The sequence below is a fragment of the Mus musculus genome, chromosome 5 (genome assembly GCF_000001635.26).
Source record: "Mus musculus strain C57BL/6J chromosome 5, GRCm38.p6 C57BL/6J".
Taxonomy (NCBI): domain Eukaryota; kingdom Metazoa; phylum Chordata; class Mammalia; order Rodentia; family Muridae; genus Mus; species Mus musculus.
Genome location: NC_000071.6, coordinates 61,000,296 through 61,026,579, shown reverse-complemented (window position 1 = coordinate 61,026,579; position 26,284 = coordinate 61,000,296).

The following is a 26,284-nucleotide window of genomic DNA, read 5'->3' as shown; positions in this document are numbered from 1 at the left end:
TGATGGACCTGGAGGGCATCATCCTGAGTGAGGTAACACACTCACAAAGGAACTCACACAATATATACTCACTGATAAGTGGATATTAGCCCCAAAACTAGGATACCCAAGATATAAGATACAATTTGTTAAACACATGAAACTCAAGAAGAATGAAGACTGAAGTGTGGACACTATGCCCCTCCTTAGAAGTGGGAACAAATCACCCATGGAAGGTGTTACAGAGACAAAGTTTGTAGCTGAGATGAAAGGATGGACCATGTAGAGACTGCCATATCTAGGGATCCACCCCATAATCAGCATCCAAACGCTGACACCATTGCATACACTAGCAAGATGTTATCGAAAGGACCCAGATGTAGCTGTCTCTTGTGAGACTATGCCGGGGCCTAGCAAACACAGAAGTGGATGTTCACAGTCAGCTAATGGATGGATCACAGGGCTCCCAATGGAGGAGCTAGAGAAAGAACCCAAGGAGCTAAAGGATCTGCAACCCTATAGGTGGAACAACATTATGAACTAACCAGTACCCCGGAGCTCTTGACTCTAGCTGCATATGTATCAAAAGATGTCCTAGTCGGCCATCACTGGAAAGAGAGGCCCACTGGTCTTGCAAACTTTATATGCCCCAGTACAGGGGAACGCCAGGGCCAAAAAGTGGGAGTGGGTGGGTAGGGGAGTGGGGATGGGTGGGTATGGGGGATTTTTGGTATAGCATTGGAAATGTAAATGAGATAAATACCTAATAAAAAATGGAAAAATAATATCTCTCAACATCAATGAACTCAATTCTCCAATGAAAAGACACAGAGTAATAGTGGAATCATAAACAGGATCCACCATTCTGCTGTATCCAAGAAAATTATCTCAGCAGAAAGGTAGGTATTACCTCACAGTAAAGGGGTAAGGAAAAGTTTTCAAAGGAAATGGGCCTAAGAAACGAGCTGGAATTACCATTTTAATATTGAATAAAATTAACTTTCAGCCAAAAGTCATCAACAGATACAGGGTAGGACACTTTATACTCATGAAAGAAAAAAAACAAAAACAAAAACAAAAACAAAACAAAAACAAAACCACCAAGATGAGGTCTCAATTCTGAACATGTATGTACCAAATACAAAGGTACCCATATTCTGAAAACAAACATTACAAAAGCTTAAACTGCACATCCAACACCATACTTTAATAGTGGTAGATGTCAACTCCCCATTCTTACCAATGGAAATGTCATTGGTGACAAAACTAAACAAAGAAATAATGAAACTAAGAGAGATTATGTATCTAATGGACCTAACAGATATCTACAAACACAAACACAAAAGATATGACTCTTCAAGACCTCATGGAACCTTCTCCAATGTTGACCATATAATACAGCACTAATCAAACTTCTACAGACACAAGAAAACAGAAATAACTCCTTATATCTTATCAGACCACCCAATATTAAAGCTAGACTTTAACAGCAACAAGAGAAACAACATAAAGCCTGCATACTCATGGAAAGTGAGCAGCTCTCTATTCAATGATCTCTGAGTCAAGAAGAAATAAGAAAAATATCAAAGATTTTCTAAAATTCAATGAACATGAAGGCACAACATTCCCAAACTTGTGACACACAATGAAAGCAGTGCTAAGAGGAACATTCATAAAACTAAGTGTCTTCATAAAGAAATTTGAGCTCTCACACTAATGATTTAATAGTACACCTAAAAGCTCTAGAAAAGAAAAGAAGATGAAAATAGAGAAGGAGAAGAAGAAAGAAGAAGAAGAAGAAGAAGAAGAAGAAGAAGAAGAAGAAGAAGAAGAAGAAGAAGAAGAAGAAGAAGAAGAAGAAGAAGAAGAAGAAGAAGAAGCAGAAGCAGAAGCAGAAGCAGAAGTAGCAGCAGCACGCAAGAGGAGTAGACAGCAGGAAATTATCAAACCAACGGTCAGAAATAGTATTTTAGGAACAAAAGGAACAACATGAAGTATCAACAAAATAAAGAACTGGCTCTGCCAGAAAATCAAGAAAATACACAGACTTGCAGTCAAACTAACTTAATGCCAAAGAGACAATATACAAGTCAACAAAATCAGAAATGAAAAGGGAAACAATAACATACCCTGAGTAAATTCAAACAATTACTAGGTCTTACTGCAAAATCCTGTACTCCACAAAATTGGAAATTCTAAATGAAGTAGATGGTTTGCTAGAAAGATACCACTTACCCAAGTTTAATCAAGACCAGGTAAATTAATCTAAACAGTCCTGTAACCACTATGGAAATAGAAGCACTCATTAAAAGTTTCTCAAACAAAAACTCCCAGGACCAAATGATATTGGCACAGAATACTACAAGACTTTCAAAGAAGAGCAAATAGCAGTGCTATTAACCCTAATACACTAAATAGAAACAGAGGGAACATAGCCAAACTCATTCTATAAGGCCATAGTTACCCTGATATCTAAACTACACAAAGAGACAAAAATTAAAAGCACTTGAATGAAGCACTTGCAAAATGAATACAAGAACACATCAAAGATATTATCCACCATGATCAAATAGGCTTCATCCCAATGTCTCAGGCATGGTTTAATATACAAAAATCCATCAACATTATCCACCATATAGAAAAATCTGAAAAATAAAAGCCACATGACCATCTCATTAGATGCTAAAAAAGCCCTTGACAAAAATCTAATACCTCTTCAGGTTAAAAGTCTTGGAGAGACAAGGAGTATACAGCCCATATATAAACACAGTAAATACAAAATACAACCTCAGGCTGACAGGCAACATCAAATTAAATAGAGGGAAACTTAAAGCAATTATACTACAATCAGAGACAAGAGGCTGCCAACTTCCTCCCTATATATGCAATATAGTACTTGATTCCCTAGCTGGAGCATTAAAGTTTTACAAATTGAAAATGTAGAAACAAAAATATCACAATTTGCAGAGTATGTGATAGTTTACAGAGATAACCCCAAAAACTCTACCAAAGAAGTCCCACAGCTGATAAGCACTTAAGTCAATGTGACTTGATAAAAATTTAAGAAATCAGTAGCCCTCCTGTATACAAAAGAGAAACAGACTAAGAAACAACTTAGGGAGACAACATCTTTCACAATAGTCATACATAATATAAAATATCTTGGTGTAACCCTAACCAAGCAATTGAAAGACCTGTATTACAAGAATTTTAAGTTTATGAATTAAGAAACTGAAAAATATCAGAAGATAAAAAGATCTTTCTTGGTTATGGATCAGTAGAATTAACATAGAATAATGGATATCTTGCTGAAAGCAATCTACAAATTAAATGTAATTCCCATCAAAATTTGACCAAAATTCTTTATAGGTCTCAAAAAAAAAAAAAAAAAAAAGAATTCCCAACTTCATATGGGAAAAACAAACAAACAAACAGACAAACAAAACACAGAATAGCTAAAATGATTCAGTGCAATAAAGGGACATCTGGAGTTATCACCATTCTTGAATTTAAGTTGTACTACAGAGCAATAGTAATAATAATTGCATGTTATTTGTATACAAACAGAAAGGATGATCAATGGAATCAAATGGAAGAGCCAGAGTAAAAGAAACACACACACACACACACACACACACACACACACACCTTGGCTTTTGACAGAAGTCAAAACCGTCAAATGGAAAAGGAAGAGCATCTCCTAGCAATTATGCTAGCTTAACTGGATGTCTGTATGTAGAAGAATGCAAATAGATCTATACTTACCACCTTTCCCAAAACTCAAAACCAAGTCGATCAAAGACCTCAACCTGCTACACTAAATCTAATAGAACAGAAAGGGGTGAATATCCTTGAGCTCATTGGTATAAGAGACAACTTCCTGAAGAGAACTCCCATAACTTAGCCATTATGAACAACAATTAATAAATGGAAAACAATTCATGAAACTAAAAAGGTTCTGTAAGGGAAACTACAGCCTACAGAGTTGGGAAAATATCTTCAACCACCCTAGCTCTGACAGGGTAATATCCAAAATGTTTATAACACAAAACAGGAAAAATTAGAAAAAAAAACAAAACAAATAATCCATTTTAAAATGGGGTACAGAGCTAAACAGAAAAATCTAAACAGAAGAATCTCTAGTAGCTAAAACACATAAAGAAATGTCCAACACCCTTAGTTATCAAAGAGTTGAAAATCAAAATGACTTTGAGATTCCACTTTACATCCATCAGAATGTCTAAGGTAAACAACAACAACAACAGCACAGGGACAGAACATCCTGGTGAGGATGTGGAGCAAGAGTAAAATCTCACTCATTGAGGCTGGGAGTTCAAACTATTACAACCCCTTGGAAATCAGTTTGAAGAATTTTCAGAAAGATGGGAATAGTTCTACCTGAAGACACAGATATACCACGTTGGGGCACATACCCAATAGGGGCTGCACCATCCCACAGGGATATTTGCTCAACTATGTTCATAGCATCTATATTTATAATTGTGAGAAACTTCAAAATAAACAAGATTTCCCTCAACTGAAGAATGAATAAAGAAAACATGGTTCAACAAGACACCCCAAAGCTCCCAGGGTCTAAACCACCAACCAAAGAGTACACATTGGGGGACCAATGGCTCCAGCTGAATACGTAGCAGAGGGTTGCCTTATATGTCATAATTGAGAGGGGAGGCCCTTGGTCCTGTGGAGGCTTGATGACCCAGGAGAGTGGAATGCTAGTGTGCTGAGGCAGGAATGGGTGGGTTGTTGGGGAATTACCCTCATATAGGCAGGGGTAGGGAGAAGAAGGGATAGGGAGCTTATGGACGGGATACTAGGAAGGGTGATAACATTTGAAATGTAAGTAAATAAAATAACCAATAAAAAAAGAAAAAAAAAGAAAAATCATGTCGGAAATGAATGAAATAAAGATTTTATTATCCAAAAAAGAAAAAAGAAAAGGAAAAAAATTTGTGGTTCATTTACACAATGATTTACTACTCCCTATTAATCACAAGGACATCATGAATTTTTCAAGCAAATGGATTGAACTAGAAAATATCCTCATTGTGGTCACCTAGACACTAAAGGATATGTATGGTATGTACTCTTATGTAAGTAGATATTAGCAATAAAGTACTGGATAACCAAGCTGCAATCCACAGACCTAATAGAAGCCAAATAACACTGATGGTACAATGGAGGATGCTTAAATCTTTCTCAGAAGTGGAAATAAAGTAGATATCAGATGTAGATGCACTGAAGAAAATAGGTGGGAGAGGGAATGGGGAGGGGAACAAGGAGATGAGAATATTAGACGTAGAAAAATACAGGTGAGAGAGAATGGAAATTGGCAATGAACAGAGGGGGCATTCCTAGGATGCCTGAGATTTGGGATGCAGGGAGGCCTCATGAAGTCTATGAGGTAACTCTTGCTGATAGTACTAGCAGGGGAGTAGGGGGTGTGGAGACTGAGGAGGCCTCCTCATGTAGCTAGGCAGGATTCCTAGGTGGGGGATAAAAAGAGCAACCCATCCACATAACCTTGGACCCAAAATGTGTCCTCCCTATAAGATGTTCAGAGACAAAGATGGAGCAGAGATGGGGGGACTGGCCCAAATTGAGTCCCATCCCATAGGTAAGAAACAATTTCTGACATTATTAATGATACTATGTTGCATTTACATGCAATCCTCTTAGTTGTCCTCTGAGAGGCTCTAATTAACAGATGTAAAAAGATTCAGAGACCCACATGATATTATAGTAATACCAATGAAACTACTTAGACATTTCATCAAAGGAATCTATGCCATACTACACAGATATATGCACATCCATATTCTTTGTAATTTATATTAACAATAGCTTAAAAATGTAACTAGTTTAGATGTTCAGAAACAAGTGGTAAACAATGAAATATAGAATATGCTTAATGGAATTTATTCAACGGAGAAGAACCATGAAATGTTTAAAAGAAAAATAAGGGACTCAAAAGATATATTGAGTGAACCAATCAACTTAAGAAGACAATCATTGTGGGTTGTCTCTCATATAATGATCCTTGTTTTGAGTGGTTACATTTTTGGGGTAAAATTTGAAGGCTCTGAAGAAGCCAGGCAAATAGAAAGGAACATGTAAGAATGGTTTGAGGAAAGGTGAGTGTAAGAAGAAAATTGATGTGAAAGTAGAGTTCAGAATACCAAGGTGTGAAAATGTCTAAGCTATCCCAGAGGACCTCAATTCAGCAGCCACCTCTCCACCCACCTTCAAAAGACCTGACACCTAAGCTTTCCTCCTCACACCTATCTTCCCTACTGTCAGGACCCTCTGGGCTAAGCCAAACTATGTTGAGCACCCTGCTAGGTTTTCTTGAAACCTCTCTACACACCTTCATTGGCTGTCTAGTTCCTGAACCATACAGCCCTGTGCATCTTCAATCATACAGACTGGCAGGTTCAGAACCATATAGCCCATGGATACCCATCAGAGGTCTTCCACACCAGGACCATTGAGGTCAACTTCCCCCCCAATGCCTAGTACAAGAACACCTTAGGATCCAAGGACCAAAACCATAAAAATGGCTAAAGGCCCTGGAAAAAACTCAATCTAATGTCACTCTCATTGAGTCCTGAGAGTCATCTCCCAGGTTTCTGGCACTTTCCAGAGGGTCTCCCTACCTCCAACCTTTGAGGCTACATTTTTTTTTTCATTTATTTTGCTGACCTTCTGGGCTTCTCTACCCGATCATACCCTTTTCCCCTCGCCATCTTGTCTCCTGCCAAATCCCTCTCTATACCTCTTGTGACTATTTTCTTCTCCCTACTAAGTGGAATTGAAGCATCCTTGTTTATCTTTCTGCTTGCTAAGGTTCTTAAATTCTATAGGTTATATCCTAGATATTCTGTATTTTTGGGCTAATATCCATTTATTAGTGAGTACATACCACATATGTCCTTTTCAGTCTGGTATACCTCACTTAGCCCATCAGGGGGGAAAGGGAACTTGAAGAGTCCACCTCCAGTATATAGACAGGGCCTCAAGAGGAGATCCAGTATTATACACCCACAGGCAATGTTTCTGACCCAGAAGTGTTCCTTAATAAAAAAAACTTCAGGGACAAAAGTGGAGAAGAGACTGAGGGAAAGGAGGTCCAGTGACCAGCCCAATTGGGGATCCATCTCATGGGAAGACACCAAGACCTTACACTATTACTGTTGTTTTAATGTGCTTACAAACAGTAACCTAGCATGGCTGTCCTCAGAGAAGCCCAACCAATAACTGACTAAGGCAAAAGCAGATAATTACACACAACCATTGGACTGAAGTTGGGAACTCCTATGGTTGAATTGGGAAAAAGATTGAAGAATCTGAAGGGGAGGGCGATGACCCTATAGGGAGAACAGCAATCTCAACTAACCTGAACCCCAGGATTCCAGACACTGAGCCACCAAACCCCAGGATTCGAGACACTAAGCCACCAATCAGGCAGCATGTACAAGCTGGTCTGAGGCTCCCGGCAATTGCATATGATATGTATATATCAGAGGACTGCCTGGTTTGACTTCAGTTGGAGAAGACACGCTTAATCTTGGAGATATTTGAAACCTCAGGAAGTGGGGTGGAGACCTGGTGGGCTGAGAGCATCTTCTCAGAGACAGGGTTGAGGACGAATGTGATCAATAACTGTGCAAGGGGGACCAGGAGAGAGGGAAATGACTAGACTGTAAAATACATATGTAAGTAAATCTACAAAAAGAAATAGTGGCTAATACAAGACACATTTTCTTTTAATATTAGGTATTAGAAAAAGTGAACTATAATCTCAGTGTAAATTTACATATTTTGATAGATCCTTATTACTTCAAGATGATTAGCTTTTAAAAGAAATCAAAAGCATATTCATCTGTAATTACATAGAAACACGAGTTGCAATAGAAAATATACATGGCTGAATAATTCGAATATTCATAATATTTTCATAATAATTGGCTTATCTTTAAATACATACTCTGCTTTAGATTTATTTAGATATATGTTAATTATATCACACATAATCATAAACTGAGACTAGCAATGTTCTTTTAGATGGGTGTAGAATTCTCATGAGTCCAATCTATTATCACCAACAGGAGTGGGGGCTGTTTCAAAAGCTGTAACCTGTATGTGTGATATGTTCTTCCAGCTGGGCTGCCTTGTCTGGATTCAGTGGGAGATGAAGTGTCTAGCCTAGAAGAGACTTGAAATGCCAGAGTGTAAGCACACCCAGAGGGAGGAGGCAATGGCTTAGAGAAGGGGATGGGGGAAGGATTGAGTGGGGGGGGGGTGGCTGAGAGTGGGTCAGTGAGAGTGAGGTAAAGTGAATAAGTAAAAACAAAAATGTCCAAGAAAGGATAGAGAAAAAGAGATTGGAAAAATGAAGGATTGGGAAGAAATACTTTTTAAAAATGGTGGATTTTTAACAAATGTATAAGGAACACTAAAACTTTGTAAGCCAACTAGATTATCTGATTAAAATATGTAGAAATTGAAGGAAGGTATTCTCCATAACTGGTTAAAGTTTTTCTTGAAATTATAACTTGTATACTAACCAAATATTTTAATGCCAGCTCTGAAAATTCTTTTCATGAGTTTTTTGGTCTTGTTTCATGAAAGCACAAACTAGTGTTGTCTCTTGCTATTTCTCATACTTGCTCACAAGAATTATGCAACAATTCTTGAAGGCATCATGTACTGTGCTTGCAAGATACAAAGCTATGAAGTTGAAATTAAGCAGGACAATTTCTCGCTGTTGACTGCATTTCATACTGCCAGAAGATGCTATGCAGTATAGAAAAGATATTTATGTTCATAAGAGAAATTGGTCTGAAGTTCTCTATCTTTGTTGGATCTTTCTGTGGTTTAGGTATCAGAGTAATAGTGGCTTCATAAAATGAGTTGGGTAGAATACCTTCTACTTCTATCTTGTGAAAAAGTTTGTGCAGAACTGGAGTTAGATCTTCTTTGAAGGTCTGATAGAACTCTGCACTAAACCCGTCTGGTCCTGGGCTTTTTTTGGCTGGGAGACTATTAATAACTGCTTCTATTTCTTTAGGGGATATGGGACTGTTTAGAAGGTCAACTTCATCCTGATTCAACTTTGGTACCTGGTATCTGTCCAGAAATTTGTCCATTTCGTCCAGGTTTTCCAGTTTTGTTGAGTATAGCCTTTTGTAGAAGGATCTGATGGTGTTTTGGATTTCTTCAGGATCTGTTGTTATGTCTCCCTTTTCATTTCTGATTTTGTTAATTAGGATTTTGTCCCTGTGCCCTTTAGTGAGTCTAGCTAAGGGTTTATCTATCTTGTTGATTTTCTCAAAGAACCAACTCCTCGTTTGGTTAATTCTTTGAATAGTTCTTCTTGTTTCCACTTGGTTGATTTCACCCCTGAGTTTGATTATTTCCTGCCGTCTACTCCTCTTGGGTGAATTTGCTTCCTTTTTTTCTAGAGCTTTTAGATGTGTTGTCAAGCTGCTAGTATGTGCTCTCTCCCGTTTTTTCTTGAAGGCACTCATAGCTATGAGTTTCCCTCTTAGAAATGCTTTCATTGTGTCCCAAAGGTTTGGGTACGTTGTGGCTTCATTTTCATTAAACTCTAAAAAGTCTTTAATTTCTTTCTTTATTCCTTCCTTGACCAAGGTATCATTGAGAAGAGTGTTGTTCAGTTTCCATGTGAATGTTGGCTTTCTGTTATTTATTTTGTTATTGAAGATCAGCCTTAGTGCATGGTGATCTGATAGGATACATGGGACAATTTCAATATTTTTGAATCTGTTGAGGCCTGATTTGTGACCTATTATGTGGTCAATTTTGGAGAAGGTACCATGAGGTGCTGAGAAGAAGGTATATCCTTTTGTTTTAGGGAAAAATGTTCTGTAGATATCTGTCAGATCCATTTGTTTCATCACTTCTGTTAGTTTCAGTGTGTCCCTGTTTAGTTTCTGTTTCCATGATCTGTCCATTGGTGAAAGTGGTGTGTTGAAGTCTCCCACTATTATTGTGTGAGGCGCAATGTGTGCTTTGAGCTTTACTAAAGTTTCTTTAGTGAATGTGGCTGCTCTTGTATTTGGAGCATAGATATTCAGAATTGAGAGTTCCTCTTGGAGGATTTTACCTTTGATGAGAATGAAGTGTCCCTCCTTGTCTTTTTTGATGACTTTGGGTTGGAAGTCAATCTTATCAGATATTAGGATGGCTACTCCTGCTTGTTTCTTCATACCATTTGCTTGGAAAATTGTTTTCCAGCCTTTCATTCTGAGGTAGTGTCTATCTTTTTCTCTGAGATGAGTTTCCTGTAAGCAGCAAAATGTTGGGTCTTGTTTGTGTAGCCAGTTTGTTAGTCTATGTCTTTTTATTGGCGAGTTGAGACCATTGATGTTAAGAGATATTAAGGAAAAGTAATTGTTGCTTCCTGTTATTTTAGTTGTTAAAGGTGGCATTCTGTTCTTGTGGCTGTCTTCTTTTAGGTTTGTTGAGGGATTACCTTCTTGTTTTTTCTAGGGCGTTGTTCCCGTTCTTGTATTGGTTTTTTTCTGTTATTATCCTTTGAAGGGCTGGATTCGTGGAGAGATAATGCGTGAATTTGGTTTTGTCGTGGAATACTTTGGTTTCTCCCTCTATGATAATTGAGAGTTTGGCTGGGTATAGTAGCCTGGGCTGCAGTTTGTGTTCTCTTAGTGTCTGTATAACATCTGTCCAGGCTCTTCTGGCTTTCATAGTCTCTGGTGAAAAATCTGGTGTAATTCTGATAGGCTTGCCTTTATATGTTACTTGACCTTTTTCCCTTACTGCTTTTAGTATTCTATCTTTATTTAGTGCATTTGATGTTCTGATTATTATGTGTCGGGAGGAATTTCTTTTCTGGTCCAGTCTATTTGGAGTTCTGTAGGCTTCTTGTATGTTCATATGCATCTCATTCTTTAGATTTGGGAAGTTTTCTTCAATAATTTTGTTGAAGATGTTTGCTGGACCTTTGAGTTGAAAATCTTCATTCTCATCCACTCCTATTATCCGTACGTTTGGTCTTCTTATTGTGTCCTGGATTTCCTGGATATTTTGAGTTAGGATCTTTTTGCATTTTCCATTTTCTTTGATTGTTGTGCCGATGTTCTCTATGGAATCTTCTGCACCTGAGATTCTCTCTTCCATCTCTTGTATTCTGTTGCTGATGCTCAAATCTATGGTTCCAGATTTCTTTCCTAGGGTTTCTATCTCTAGTGTTGCCTCGCTTTGAGTTTTCTTTATTGTGTCTACTTCCCTTTGAACATCGATGCAAAAATCCTTAATAAAATTCTCGCTAACCGAATCCAAGAACACATTAAAGCAATCATCCATCCTGACCAAGTAGGTTTTATTCCAGGGATGCAGGGATGGTTTAATATACGAAAATCCATCAATGTAATCCATTATATAAACAAACTCAAAGACAAAAACCACATGATCATCTCGTTAGATGCAGAAAAAGCATTTGACAAGATCCAACACCCATTCATGATAAAAGTTCTGGAAAGATCAGGAATTCAAGGCCAATACCTAAACATGATAAAAGCAATCTACAGCAAACCAGTAGCCAACATCAAAGTAAATGGAGAGAAGCTGGAAGCAATCCCACTAAAATCAGGGACTAGACAAGGCTGCCCACTTTCTCCCTACCTTTTCAACATAGTACTTGAAGTATTAGCCAGAGCAATTCGACAACAAAAGGAGATCAAGGGGATACAAATTGGAAAAGAGGAAGTCAAAATATCACTTTTTGCAGATGATATGATAGTATATATAAGTGACCCTAAAAATTCCAACAGAGAACTCCTAAACCTGATAAACAGCTTCGGTGAAGTAGCTGGATATAAAATTAACTCAAACAAGTCAATGGCCTTTCTCTACACAAAGAATAAACAGGCTGAGAAAGAAATTAGGGAAACAACACCCTTCTCAATAGCCACAAATAATATAAAATATCTCGGCGTGACTCTAACGAAGGAAGTGAAAGATCTGTATGATAAAAACTTCAAGTCCCTGAAGAAAGAAATTAAAGAAGATCTCAGAAGATGGAAAGATCTCCCATGCTCATGGATTGGCAGGACCAACATTGTAAAAATGGCTATCTTGCCAAAAGCAATCTACAGATTCAATGCAATCCCCATTAAAATTCCAACTCAATTCTTCAACGAATTAGAAGGAGCAATTTGCAAATTCATCTGGAATAACAAAAAACCGAGGATAGCAAAAACTCTTCTCAAGGATAAAAGAACCTCTGGTGGAATCACCATGCCTGACCTAAAGCTTTACTACAGAGCAATTGTGATAAAAACTGCATGGTACTGGTATAGAGACAGACAAGTGGACCAATGGAATAGAATTGAAGACCCAGAAATGAACCCACACACCTATGGTCACTTGATCTTCGACAAGGGAGCCAAAACCATCCAGTGGAAGAAAGACAGCATTTTCAACAATTGGTGCTGGCACAACTGGTTGTTATCATGTAGAAGAATGCGAATCGATCCATACTTATCTCCTTGTACTAAGGTCAAATCTAAGTGGATCAAGGAACTTCACATAAAACCAGAGACACTGAAACTTATAGAGGAGAAAGTGGGGAAAAGCCTTGAAGATATGGGCACAGGGGAAAAATTCCTGAACAGAACAGCAATGGCTTGTGCTGTAAGATCGAGAATTGACAAATGGGACCTAATGAAACTCCAAAGTTTCTGCAAGGCAAAAGACACTGTCTATAAGACAAAAAGACCACCAACAGACTGGGAAAGGATCTTTACCTATCCTAAATCAGATAGGGGACTAATATCCAACATATATAAAGAACTCAAGAAGGTGGACCTCAGAAAATCAAATAACCCCCTTAAAAAATGGGGCTCAGAACTGAACAAAGAATTCTCACCTGAGGAATACCGAATGGCAGAGAAGCACCTGAAAAAATGTTCAACATCCTTAATCATCAGGGAAATGCAAATCAAAACAACCCTGAGATTCCACCTCACACCAGTGAGAATGGCTAAGATCAAAAATTCAGGTGACAGCAGATGCTGGCGAGGATGTGGAGAAAGAGGAACACTCCTCCATTGTTGGTGGGATTGCAGGCTTGTACAACCACTCTGGAAATCAGTCTGGCGGTTCCTCAGAAAATTGGACATAGTACTACCGGAGGATCCAGCAATACCTCTCCTGGGCATATATCCAGAAGAAGCCCCAACTGGTAAGAAGGACACATGCTCCACTATGTTCATAGCAGCCTTATTTATAATAGCCAGAAACTGGAAAGAACCCAGATGCCCCTCAACAGAGGAATGGATACAGAAAATGTGGTACATCTACACAATGGAGTACTACTCAGCTATTAAAAAGAATGAATTTATGAAATTCCTAGCCAAATGGATGGACCTGGAGAGCATCATCCTGAGTGAGGTAACACAATCACAAAGGAACTCACACAATATGTACTCACTGATAAGTGGATACTAGCCCAAAACCTAGGATACCCACGATATAAGATACAATTTCCTAAACACATGAAACTCAAGAAAAATGAAGACTGAAGTGTGGACACTATGCCCCTCCTTAGAAGTGGGAACAAAACACCCATGGAAGGAGTTACAGAAACAAAGTTTGGAGCTGAGATGAAAGGATGGACCATGTAGAGACTGCCATATCCAGGGATCCACCCCATAATCAGCATCCAAACGCTGACACCATTGCATATACTAGCAAGATTTTATCGAAAGGACCCAGATGTAGCTGTCTCTTGTGAGACTATGCCGGGGCCTAGCAAACACAGAAGTGGATGCTCACAGTCAGCTAATGGATGGATCACAGGGCTCCCAATGGAGGAGCTAGAGAAAGTACCCAAGGAGCTAAAGGGATCTTCAACCCTATAGGTGGAACAACATTATGAACTAACCAGTACCCCTGAGCTCTTGACTCTAGCTGCATATGTATCAAAAGATGGCCTAGTCGGCCATCACTGGAAAGAGAGGCCCATTGGACACGCAGACTTTGTGTGCCCCGGTACAGGGGAACGCCAGGGCCAAAGGGGGGGAGTGGGTGGGTAGGGGAGTGGGGGTGGGTGGGTAAGGGGGACTTTTGGTATAGCATTGGAAATGTAAATGAGCTAAATACCTAATAAAAAATGGAAAAAAAAAAAAAAAAAAAAAAAAAAAAAAAAAAAAAAAAAAGAAAAGATATTTATGTTCTTACTTACCTGTAAACTTTTTAAGTACTATACTATCCTATTGGGTATGATATACCCACTGATGGAGAAGTGGTGCAAATATAATGGGAGTAACCAACTGCTCTTAGATTACATTCAACACTTTTTCCCTACATCATTTCTGTAAACTTGACCAAAATTTATAGGTTGTGAGGTCATAAACTCTAGGTGGGAAGCTACTACTGCTATTTACCTAAATACACATGGTGCCTGAGTGCATTCTACCTATTTAAGCAATATTTATAGAAATAGTTTACCCACATGCTTAATCACAGAAGAGTCTCCTTATAGTAAATGTTGATTCCAAGGACACATGGCTGCTCTGAGTGCTGAAAATAAGTGACCATTAAATATTGATTTTTAATAATGACTATTTTTTAACCTTCCCACACAAGTTTTAAGAAGCATCACAGAAGAACAGAAATAATATAAAGGCTGGAAGGCAGAAGGAATGGATGCAAAATATTTTATTAAGAACATGAGCACCCATTGCAAACATGATATACTAGCAGCTGGAGTTGCTTGCTCTGTAATTGAATTATGACAGGCTTACCAATTGTCCATTCTGGGTCAGGGAGTGAATAATAGGCTACATTTTCTTGCTAAACTATTGGATACAGATGGATTTTGAAGAGAAAAAAAATATCTTCATCTCTGTGTCAAAGAAGGAGCCCAATAGACTCCAGTAGATAGTCTCACATCCAAGGTCACATACACCACTTGGCTTAAAATATGTGGCTCACAAAAAAAAAAAATCATGAATATGGGGAAATTACTTCATGCATTACATTGTAAAAGAACAAATTTAATCCTTAAAACATGCTAGAAATAATTTAAGTGCATAGGTTAAATGAATTTAATAACAATTCTATATTTTAATGTTATACTCTTTTAAAGGTATTGCATATTTGCATGATATATGCATGTTATATATATTTGTGTGTTTTTGTGTGCAGATTACACACACACACACACACACACACACACACACACATATACAGAAACTTCAATCAGAAGTTTATAGTAAACATTTTAGGTGAAAAAGAGGTAATTTACTATCTATGAAATGAATAATGAGATTCTATTTAAACTACTTTCAACCCATCTTTCCTTCCTTATAGTATCCTCATTCAACTCATCATCATTTCTACCTGAATTAGATAGTAAACCCCTAATCTGTCTGCTCACATTAGCTATTCCATATCCACAATTCATCTGTTCTCTATGCAACTTCCCAAATTATGTTTTAAACATTTATGTGTGATCATAGCACATATTTGCTTTGAACATATGGAAATATTTCCCATAAGTTTAAAGAACAGCTTTATCACAATCTACAAGCTCTTGCATAATTCTGTTCAGCCTTTTAGCTTTAGTTCAGCATTGTGATACAATTCCAAATATATTTCTTTCTTACTACTCTGGCTTCCTACTTCTCTAGTGTTTAACATTTCTATTCAATCTTGGAAGTGTTAAGTTTCTTAACTATTAATGTTTGAATTTTACTATTCCAATCATCAGATCTCAAGAAACATTTATTTCTAGATTTATTTTTACTTTTTGGAAAATTTTGGGTTGCACACCAAATCAAAGGATTTCACACACTAAATCCATGATATGGTAAGCTACACTCAAATATCTTTAATACTATTTTCATGTCTAAAAATGGCTAAGGCATTTTCTTGTGCATTGTAATTTATCTCCATTAAAGTAATGTCTGATATATTTAAACAATTATTTTATAATTGCCGTGAAAAACTAAAAAATCATGAACATAAATCTGTATATCTATACCTAAATATAGATAGTAAATATAGATTAATCCATCTTTTTAATTATACTATCATCAACATCTAATGTGTTTTTACACATGTGATGAATGAGACGTATTTGTTGATTAAGAAAGTAATTTTAATTGCATAGAAGTAAATTGTGAAAAGAAGAACAAATGTTACACCCTGAAGAATAAAATCTGAACACATAAATTTACATATACGTTCAGTAGGCTCTGAGATACAATAGGTACATGCTGGCATTTATGTTAATATTCGGTTCTGATATGTTTAAAAGGGGCACAAGGAGGGCCTTTGCTTTTTTTTTTAAAAAAGGATTTTATTATAAAGTCAGTAAGTCAAAACAACAAATATTTACAATTTAGTAAGTTATATCTTTTGATACAAAAGTATCTACTGCACTGTAAAGTACTGAGAGCTGAATCTTCCTTGGAAAGAGCAAAGAACACACAGGACTAGATGAGGTACTCTCTGGCAATCAATACTCAATTCATTAGAACATATTTATGTCTTATTTTCAGGCTTTCATACCATAGCTGACTTATAAACCTCTAGGTACAACCAATACAAATTTAGTTGTCAAATTACATTAGCATCAGACTTTAGACATATCAGAATAACATTTTCATCTCTCTAATAAATATATGACTATGGATCTATGCCTGTATTATGGTCATGCATGCTCACAAGTGTGAATGTGTATGTGGGCCTGTAAGTCTGTGTCTCTGTCTATGTGGCTGTGTGTGTATAGGTAAATATACCTATATCTACCACAAATAGGGGACTCTCAGATTACTGTTGTGAGATAAACTGACTTAGAGGTATAACAAAATATCACATCAGGAAATACTGAGAAAAAGTGTGGAGCAGAGACTGAAGGAAAGGCCATCCAGAGAATGCCCCACCTGGGGATCCATGCCATATACAGTCACCAAACCCAGACATAATGGTGGATGCCAAGAAGTGCATACTGAAATGAGCCTGATACAGTTGTCTCCTGAGAGACTTTGCCAGAGTCTGTCAAATACAGAGGTAGATGCTCTCAGGCAACCATTGGACTGAGCATGGGGTCCCCAGTGGAGGAATTAGAGAAGGGTCTGAAGGAAGTGAAGCCATTTGCAACCCAATAGGAAGAACAATTATATCAACCTGCCAGACCTCCCATAGCTCCTAGGGACTAAACCACCAACCAGTGACTACACATGGAGAGACACATGGCTCCAGCTACACATGTAGCAGAGGATGGCCTTGTAGGGCATCAATGAGAGGAGAAAACCTTGGTCTCATGAAGGCCCCATGCCCCAGTGTAGGGGAATGCCAGGGTAGGGTGGTGGGAGTGAGTGGATGAGTAGGGGAACACCCTCATAGAAGTGGGGCAGGGGGAGAATGGGACAGGGGTTTTCTGCAGGGAAAACCTGGTAAGAGGATACCATTAGAAATGTAAATAATGAAAATAGCCAGTAAAAAGCATTGCATAAAAATGTCATTATTATTCATGTATAGGAGGGTTTCAGTGCATACCCTTTACATTTTTTTTCTAATGTATGTAACCATGACATCAGCAAGCAGAGGTAATTTCATTTATTTTGGTTCATTTTTATTTTATTTTCTTTCCTAATTATCGAAGAAAACAGATATCCGTTTTCTGTCAAATTTTTGTTTCTTATTTGAGGTGGCTTTTTTTGTTTTTGTTTGTTTGTTTGTTATGGCTTTTCTTTGATTTTTTGAGTACGTGTCGCCTATTGCAAAGCTGAGTCTGACAGGGATATTACTTTTAACTACAGCATATACCAACGTTTATTGTGGTGAGAATTATCCCTGCTTTACCTGCCTAATTTGTTGAGAGATAATTATTGCTTTTGTTTTCCCTTACTTTCATGTTTCATTCAAAATTTAGTTTTAAGAAATGAAATGTTTATATATATATTGGATATTAGCCCCTTATCAGATTTAGGATTGGTGAAGATCTTTTCCCAATCTCTTGGTTGCTTTTTGGTGTTATTGACAGTGTCCTTTGCTTTACAGAAGCTTTGTAATTTTATGAGGTCCCATTTGTCAATTCTTGATCTGACAGTACAAGCCATGGTTCTTCTGTTCAGAAATCTTTCCCCTGGGCCCATATCTTCGAGGCTTTCTCCCACTTTCTCCTCTATAAGTTTCAGTGTCTCTGGCTTTATGTGGAGTTCTTTGATCCACTTAGACTTGAGCTTTGTACAATGAGATAAGAATGGATCAATTCTCATTCTTCTACATGATAACTGCCAGTTGAGACAGCACCATTTGATAAAAATGCTGTCTTCTTTCCACTGGATGGTTTTAGGTCCTTAGTTGAAGATCAAGTGACCATGGGTGTGTGGGTTAATTTCAGGGTCTTCAATTCTATTCCATTGATCTACCTGTCTGTGTTTGTACCAGTACCATGCAGTTTTTATCACAATTGCTCTGTAGTACAGCTTGAGGTCAGGGATGGTGATTCCACCAGAGTTTCTTTTATTGTTGAGAATAGCTTTTGCTATTCTAGGTTTTTTGGTATTCCAGGTAAATTTGCAAATTACCTTTTCTAACTCTGTGAATAATTTAGTTGGATTTTGATGTGGATTATTTTAAATTTGTTAATTGGTTTTGGCAAGATTGCCATTTTTACTATATTAATCCTGCCAGTCCATGAACATGGGAGATCTTTCCATCTTCTGAGATCTTCTTCGATTTCTTTCTTCAAAGACTTGAAGTTGTTATCATACAGGTAAAGAACTTAAGAAGTTGGACTCCAGAAAACCAAATAACCCTAACAAAATGGGGTACAGAGCTAAATAAAGAATTCTCAACTGAGGAATACTGAATGGCTGAGAAGCTCCTTAAAAAAATGTTCAACATCCTTAATCATCAGGGAAATGCAAATCAAAACAACATTGAAATTCAACCTCATACCAGTCAGAATGGCTAAGAACAAGAACTCAGTTGACAGCAGATGCTGTCGAGGATGTGGAGAAAGAAGAATATTCCTCTATTTCTGGTGGGACTGAAAGCTGGTACAACCACTCTGGAAATCAGCTTGGTGGTTCTTCAGAAAATTGGATATAGTTCTACTGGAAGATCCAGCAATACTACTCCTCGGCGTATACCCAGAAGATGCTCCAACATGTAATAAGGACACATGCTCCACTATGTTCATAGCAGCCTTATTTATAGTAGCCAGAAGCTAGAAAGAACCCAGATGTCCCTCAACAGAGGAATGGATACAGAAAATGTGGTACATTTAAAAAGTGGAGTACTATTCAGCTATTAAAACAACGAGTTTATGAAATACTTACACAAATGGACGGATCTTGAGTGAGGTAACCCAATCATAAAAGGACACACATGATATGCACTCACTGATCAGTGGATATTAGCCCAGAAACTCAGAATCCATCTTAGAAGGGGGAACAAAATACCCATGGAAGGTGTTGCAGAGACAAAGTTCAGAGCAGAGAGTGTAGGAAAGACCATCCTGAGACTGCCCCTCTTGGTGATCCATCCCGTAAACAACTACCAAATCCAGACACTATGGCAGATGCCAACAAGTGACTGTGGACAGGAGCCTGATATAACTGACTTCCGAGGGCCTTTGAAAGTGCCTGGCAAATACAAAAGTGGATGCTCATAATCATCCATTGGACAAAGTACAAGGTCCCCAATGACGGAGCCAGAGAAAGTACTCAAGGAGCCGAAGGGGTCAGAAGCCCCACAGGAGGAACATCAATTGAACCAACTAGTACCCCCAGAGCTCCTTGGAACTAAACCACCAATCAAACACATGTTGGGACATGTGGCTCTAGGTGTATATGTAGCTGATGATGGTCTAGTTGGTCATCAATGGGAGGAGATACCCTATGTCCTGTTAAGGCTCTATGACCCAGTATAAGAGAAGGCAAGTACTGGGACTGGGAGTGGATAGGTTGGGGAGCAGGGGGAGGAGAGAAGGGATAGGGGATTTTCGGAGGGGAAACTAGGAAAGGGGATAACATTTGAAATGTAAATAAAGAAAATATCTACTAAAAAATAGAAATGAAATGTTACCTTCATAATGATCGTGTCAGTTGCTTCATATCATTGAAATTAGCATAAATGTTGAGGTCATAGAACAATTTTCATGATCCAATTCAATTCTGTTCTTCCTCCATGGATCCAAAGATGAAGTTCAGGTCAATAGTTCCTGAGGCAGACAATTTTAATAACCCAATAGTCTCCCTTTATCTATTAGACAATGTTTTAAATGAAGCTGAGTGAAAAGTGTAAAATCTTGATGCATAGAATTATGACTCATGTAGGAGATGAGAACAAAATATTCAAAGCATCACACCGTTGTGTTTTAGAAGTGATTGCAATAGAATCTTTTTTTTAAAATATGATGCATTTTTTTAAATTTTATTTTATTTTTATTAGGTATTTTCCTCATTTACATTTTCAATGCTATCCCAAAAGTCCGCCATACCCACCCCCACAATCTACTACCCACCAAAACCCCCGTTTTGGCCCTGGGGTTCCCCTGTACTGGGGCATATACAGTTTGCAAGTCCAATGGGCCTCTCTTTGCAGTGATGGCCAACTAGGCCATCTCTTGATACATATGCAGCTAGAGTCAAGAGCTCCAGGGTATTGGTTAGTTCATAATGTTGTTCCACCTATAGGGATGCAGATCCCTTTAGCTCCTTGGGTAATTTCTCTAGCTCCTCCATTGGGGGCCGTGTGACCCATCCAATAGCTGACTGTGATCATCCACTTGTGTGTTTGCGGGGCCCTGGCATAGTCTCACAAGAGACAGCTATATCTTGGTCCTTTCAGCAAAATCTTGCTAGTGTATGCAATGGTGTCAGCGTTTGGGAGCTGATTATGGGATGGATCCCTGCATATGGCAATCACTAGATGGTCCATCCTTTCGTCACAGCTCCAAATTTTGTCTCTGTAAATCCTTCAATGGGTGTTTAGTTCCGATTTCTAATAAGGGGCAAAGTGTCCACACTTTGGTCTTCGTTCTTCTTGAGTTTCATGTGTTTAGCAAATTGTATCTTATATCTTGGGTATCCTAAGTTTCTGGGCTACTATCCACTTATCAGTGAGTACATATTGTGCGAGTTCCTTTGTGTTTGGGATACCTCACTCAGGATGATGCCCTCCAGGTCCATCCATTTGCCTAGGAATTTCATAAATTCATTTTTTTAATAGCTGAGTAGTATTCCATTGTGTAAATGTACCACATTTTCTGTATCCATTCCTCTGTTGAGGGGCATCTGGGTTCTTTCCAGCTTCTGGCTATTATAAATAAGGCTGCTATGAACATAGTGGAGCATGTGTCCTTCTTACCGGTTGGGACATCTTCTGGATATATGCCCAGGAGAGGTATTGCTGGATCCTCCGGTAGTACTATGTCCAATTTTCTGAGGAACCGCCAGACTGATTTCCAGAGTGATTGTACAAGCCTGCAATCCCACCAACAATGGAGGAGTGTTCCTCTTTCTCCACATCCTCGCTAGCATCTGCTGTCACCTGAATTTTTGATCTTAGCCATTCTGACTGTTGTGAGGTAGAATCTCAGGGTTGTTTTGATTTGCATTTCCCTGATGATTAAGGATGTTGAACATTTTTTCAGGTGCTTCTCTGCCATTCGGTATTCCTCAGGTGAGAATTCTTTGTTCAGTTTTGAGCCCCATTTCTTAATGGGGTTATTTGATTTTCTGGATTCCACCTTCTTGAGTAAATTATATATATTGGATATGAGTCCCCCTATCCGATTTGGGATAGGTAAAGATCCTTTCCCAATCTGTTGGTGGTCTTTTTGTCTTATTGACGGTGTCTTTTGCCTTGCAGAAGCTTTGCAACTTTATGAGGTCCCATTTATCGATTCTCGATCTTACAGCACATGCCATTGCTGTTCTATTCAGGAATATTTCCCCTGTACCCATATCTTCGAGGCTTTTTCCTACTTTTTCCTCTATAAGTTTCAGTGTCTCTGGTTTTATGTGGAGTTCCTTAATCCACATAGATTTGACCTTAGTACAAGGAGATAGAAATGCATCAATTCGCAATCTCCTACATGAAAACAGCCAGTTGTGCCAGCACTATTTGTTGAAAATGCTGTCTTTTTTCCACTGGATGGTTTTAGCTCCCTTGTCAAAGATCAAGTGACCATATGTGTGTGGCTTCATTTCTGGGTCTTCAATTCTTTTCCATTGGTCTACTTGTCTGTCTCTATACCAGTACCATGCAGTTTTTATCACAATTGCTCTGTAGTACAGCTTTAGGTTGGGCATGGTGATTCCCCCAGAGGTTCTTTTATCCTTGAGAAGAGTTTTCACTATCCTAGGTTTTTTGTTATTCCAGATGAATCTGCCGATTGCCCTTTCTAATTTGTTGAAGAATTGAGTTGGGATTTTGATGGGGATTGCACTGAATCTGTAGATTGTTTTTGGCAAGATAGCCATTTTTACTAAATTGATCCTGCCAATCCATGAGCATGAGAGATCTCTTTAATTTCTTTCTTCAGAGACTTGAAGTTCTTATCATACAGATCTTTCACTTCCTTAGTTCAAGTCATGCCAAGTTATTTTATAATATTTGTGACTATTGAGAAGGGTGTTGTTTCCCTAATTTCTTTCTCAGCCTGTTTATCCTTTGTGTACAGAAATGCCATTGACTTGTTTGAGTTAATTTTATATCCAGCTACTTCACTGAAGCTGTTTATCAGGCTTAGGAGTTCTCTGGTGGAATTTTTAGGGTCACTTATATATACTATCATATCATATGCAAAAAATGGTATTTTGACTTCTTCTTTTCCAATTTTGTCCCCTTGGTCTCCTTTTGTTGTCTAATTGCTCTGGCTAGGACTTCAAGTACAATGTTGAATAGGTATGGAGAGAGTGGACAGCCTTGTCTAGTCCCTGATTTTCATGGGATTGCTTCCAGCTTCTTACCATTTACTTTGATGTTGGCTACTGGTTTGCTGTAGATTGCTTTTATCATGTTAAGGTATGGGCCTTGAATTCCTGATATTTCTAAGACTTTTATCATGAATGGGTGTTGGATTTTGTCAAATGCTTTCTCAGCATCTATTGAGATGATCATGTGGTTTTTGTCCTTGAGTTTGTTTATATACTGGATTACATTGATAGATTTCCATATATTGAACCATCCTTGCATTCCTGGTAAGAAACCTACTTGGTCAGGATGGATGATTGTTTGGATGTGTTCTTGGATTTGGTTAGCAAGTACTTTATTGAACATTTTCGCATCAGTATTCATAAGGGAAATTGGTTTGAAGTTCTCTATCTTTGTTGAGTCTTTTCCTGGTTTAGGTATCAGAGTAAATGTGGCTTCATCGAATGAGTTGGGTAGAGTACCCCCTGTTTCTATTTTGTCGAATATTTTGTGAAAAACTGGGATTAGATCTTCGTTGAAGGTCTGATAGAATTCTGCACTAAACCCATCTGGTCCTGGGCTTTTTTTGGCTGGGAGACTATTAATGACTGGTTCTATTGCTTTGGTGGATATAGGGCTGTTTAGATCATTAACCTGATCTTGATTCAACTTTGGTACCTGGTATCTGTATAGAAACTTCTCCATTTCATTCACGTTCTCCAGCTTTGTAGAAGGATTTGATGGTGTTTTGGATTTCTTCAGGATCTGTTGTTATATCTCCCTTTTCATTTCTGATTTTGTTAATTAGAATGCTTTCCCTGTGCCCTCTAGTGAGTCTGGCTAAGGGTTTGTCTATCTTTTTGATTTTCTCAAAGAACCAGCTCCTCCTTTGGTTGATTCTTTGAATAGTTCTTCTTGTTTCCACTTGGTTGATTTCACCCCTGAGTTTGATTATTTCCTGCCATCTACTCCTCTTGGGTGAATTTGCTTTCTTTTGTTTTAGAGCTTTTAGGTGTGTTGTCAAGCTGCTAATGTGTGCTCTCTCTAGTTTCTTTTTGGAGGCACTCAGAGCTATGAGTTTTCCTCTTAGAAATGCTTTCATTGTGTCCCAAATGTTTGGGTATGTTGTGGCTTCATTTTCATTAAACTCTAAAAAGTCCTTAATTTCTTTCTTTATTCCTTCCTTGACCAAGGTATCATTGAGAAGAGTATTGTTCAGTTTCCAAGTGAATGTTGGCTTTCTATTATTTATTTTGTTATTGAAGATTAGCCTTAGTCCATGGTGATCTGATAGGATGCATGGGACAATTTCAATATTTTTGTATATGTTGAGGCTTGTTTTGTGACCAATTATGTGGTCAGTTTTGGAAAAGGTACCATGAGGTGCTGAGAAGAAGGTATATCCTTTTGTTTTAGGATAAAATCTTCTGTAGATATCTGTCATAACCATTTGTTTCATAACTTCTGTTAGTTTCACTGTGTCCCTGTTTAGTTTCTGTTTCCATGATCTGTCCATTGGTGAAAGTTGTGTGTTGAGGTCTCCCCCTATTATTGTGTGAGGTGCAATGTGTGCTCTGAGCTTTACTAAAGTTTCTTTAATGAGTGTGGCTGCCCTTGTATTTGGAGCATAGATATTCAGAATTGATAGTTCCTCTTGGAGGATTTTACCTTTGATGGGTATGAAGTGCCCCTCCTTGTCTTTTTTGATGACATTGGCTTGGAATTCAATTTTATTAGATAGTAAAATGACTACTCCAGCTTTTTCTTCATACCATTTGCTTGGAAAATTTTCTTCCAGCCTTTCATTCTAAGGTAGTGTCTATGTTTTTCTCTGAGATGAGTTTCTTGTAAGCAGCAAAATGTTGGGTCTTGTTTGTGTAGACAGTTTGTTAGTCTATGTCTTTTTATTGTGGAGTTGAGTCTATTGATAGTAAGAGATATTAAGGAAAAGTATTTGTTGCTTCCTGTTATTTTTGTTGTTAAAGTTGGCATTCTGTTCTTATGGCTGTCTTCTTTTAGGTTTGTTGAGGGATTACCTTCTTGCTTTTTCCAGGGCGTAGTTCCCGTCATTGTATTTTTTTTTTTCTGTTATTATCCTTTAAAGGGCTGGATTCATGGAATGATAATGCATGAATTTGGTTTTGTCCTGTAATACTTTGGTTTCTCCATCTATGGTAATTGAGAGTTTGGCTGGGTATAGTAGCCTTGGCTGGAATTTGTGTTCTCTTAGAGTCTTTATAACATCTGTCCAGGCTCTTCTGGCTTTCATAGTCTCTGGTGAAAAATCTGGTGTAATTCTGATAGGCTTGCCTTTATATGTTACTTGACCTTTTTCCCTTACTGCTTTTAGTATTCTATCTTTATTTAGTGCATTTTTTGTTCTGATTATTATGTGTCGGGAGGAGTTTCTTTTCTGGTCCAGTCTATTTGGAATTGTGTAGGCTTCTTGTATGTTCATGGGCATCTCTTTCTTTAGATTTGGGAAGTTTTCTTCTATAATTTGTTGAAGATATTTGCTAGTCCTTTAGTTGAAAATCTTCATTCTCATCCACTTCTATTATCTGTAGGTTTGGTCTTCTCATTGTGTCCTGGATTTTCTGGATGTTTTGAGTTTGGATCTTTTTGCATTTTCCATTTTCTTTGATTGTTGTGCCGATGTTCTCTATGGAATCTTCTGCACATGATATTCTTTCTTCCATCTCTTGTATTCTTTTGCTGATGCTCGAATCTATGGTTCCAGATTTCTTTCCTAGGTTTTCTATCTCCAGCGTTGCCTCACTTTGGGTTTTCTTTATTGTGTCTACTTCCCTTTTTAGGTCTAGTATGGTTTTGTTCATTTCCATCACCTGTTTGATGTGTTTTCCTGTTTTTCTTTAAGGACTGCTACCTGTTTGGTTGTGTTTTCCTGTTTTTCTTTAAGGACTTGTAACTCTTTAGCAGTGTTCTCCTGTATTTCTTTAAATGAGTTATTAAAATTCTTCTTGATGTCCTCTACCATCATTATGAGATATGCTTTTAAGTCCGGGTCTAGTTTTTCGGGTGTGTTGGGGTGCCCTGGACTGGGCGAAGCAGTAGTGCTGGGTTCTGCTGATGGTGAGTGATCTTGGTTTCTGTTAGTAAGATTCTTATGTTTCCCTTTTTGCTATCTGGTAATCTCTGGCATTAGTTGTTATAGTTGTCTCTGTTTAGAGATTGTTCCTCTGGTGATTCTGTTACCCTCTATCAGCAGACCTTGGAGATTAGGTCTCTCTTCTGAGTTTCAGTGGTCAGAACAGTCTCTGCAGGCAAGCTCACCTCTTACAGGGAAGGTGCACAGTTATTTGGTGTTTGGACCTCCTCTTGGCCGAAGATGGGGGGGCCA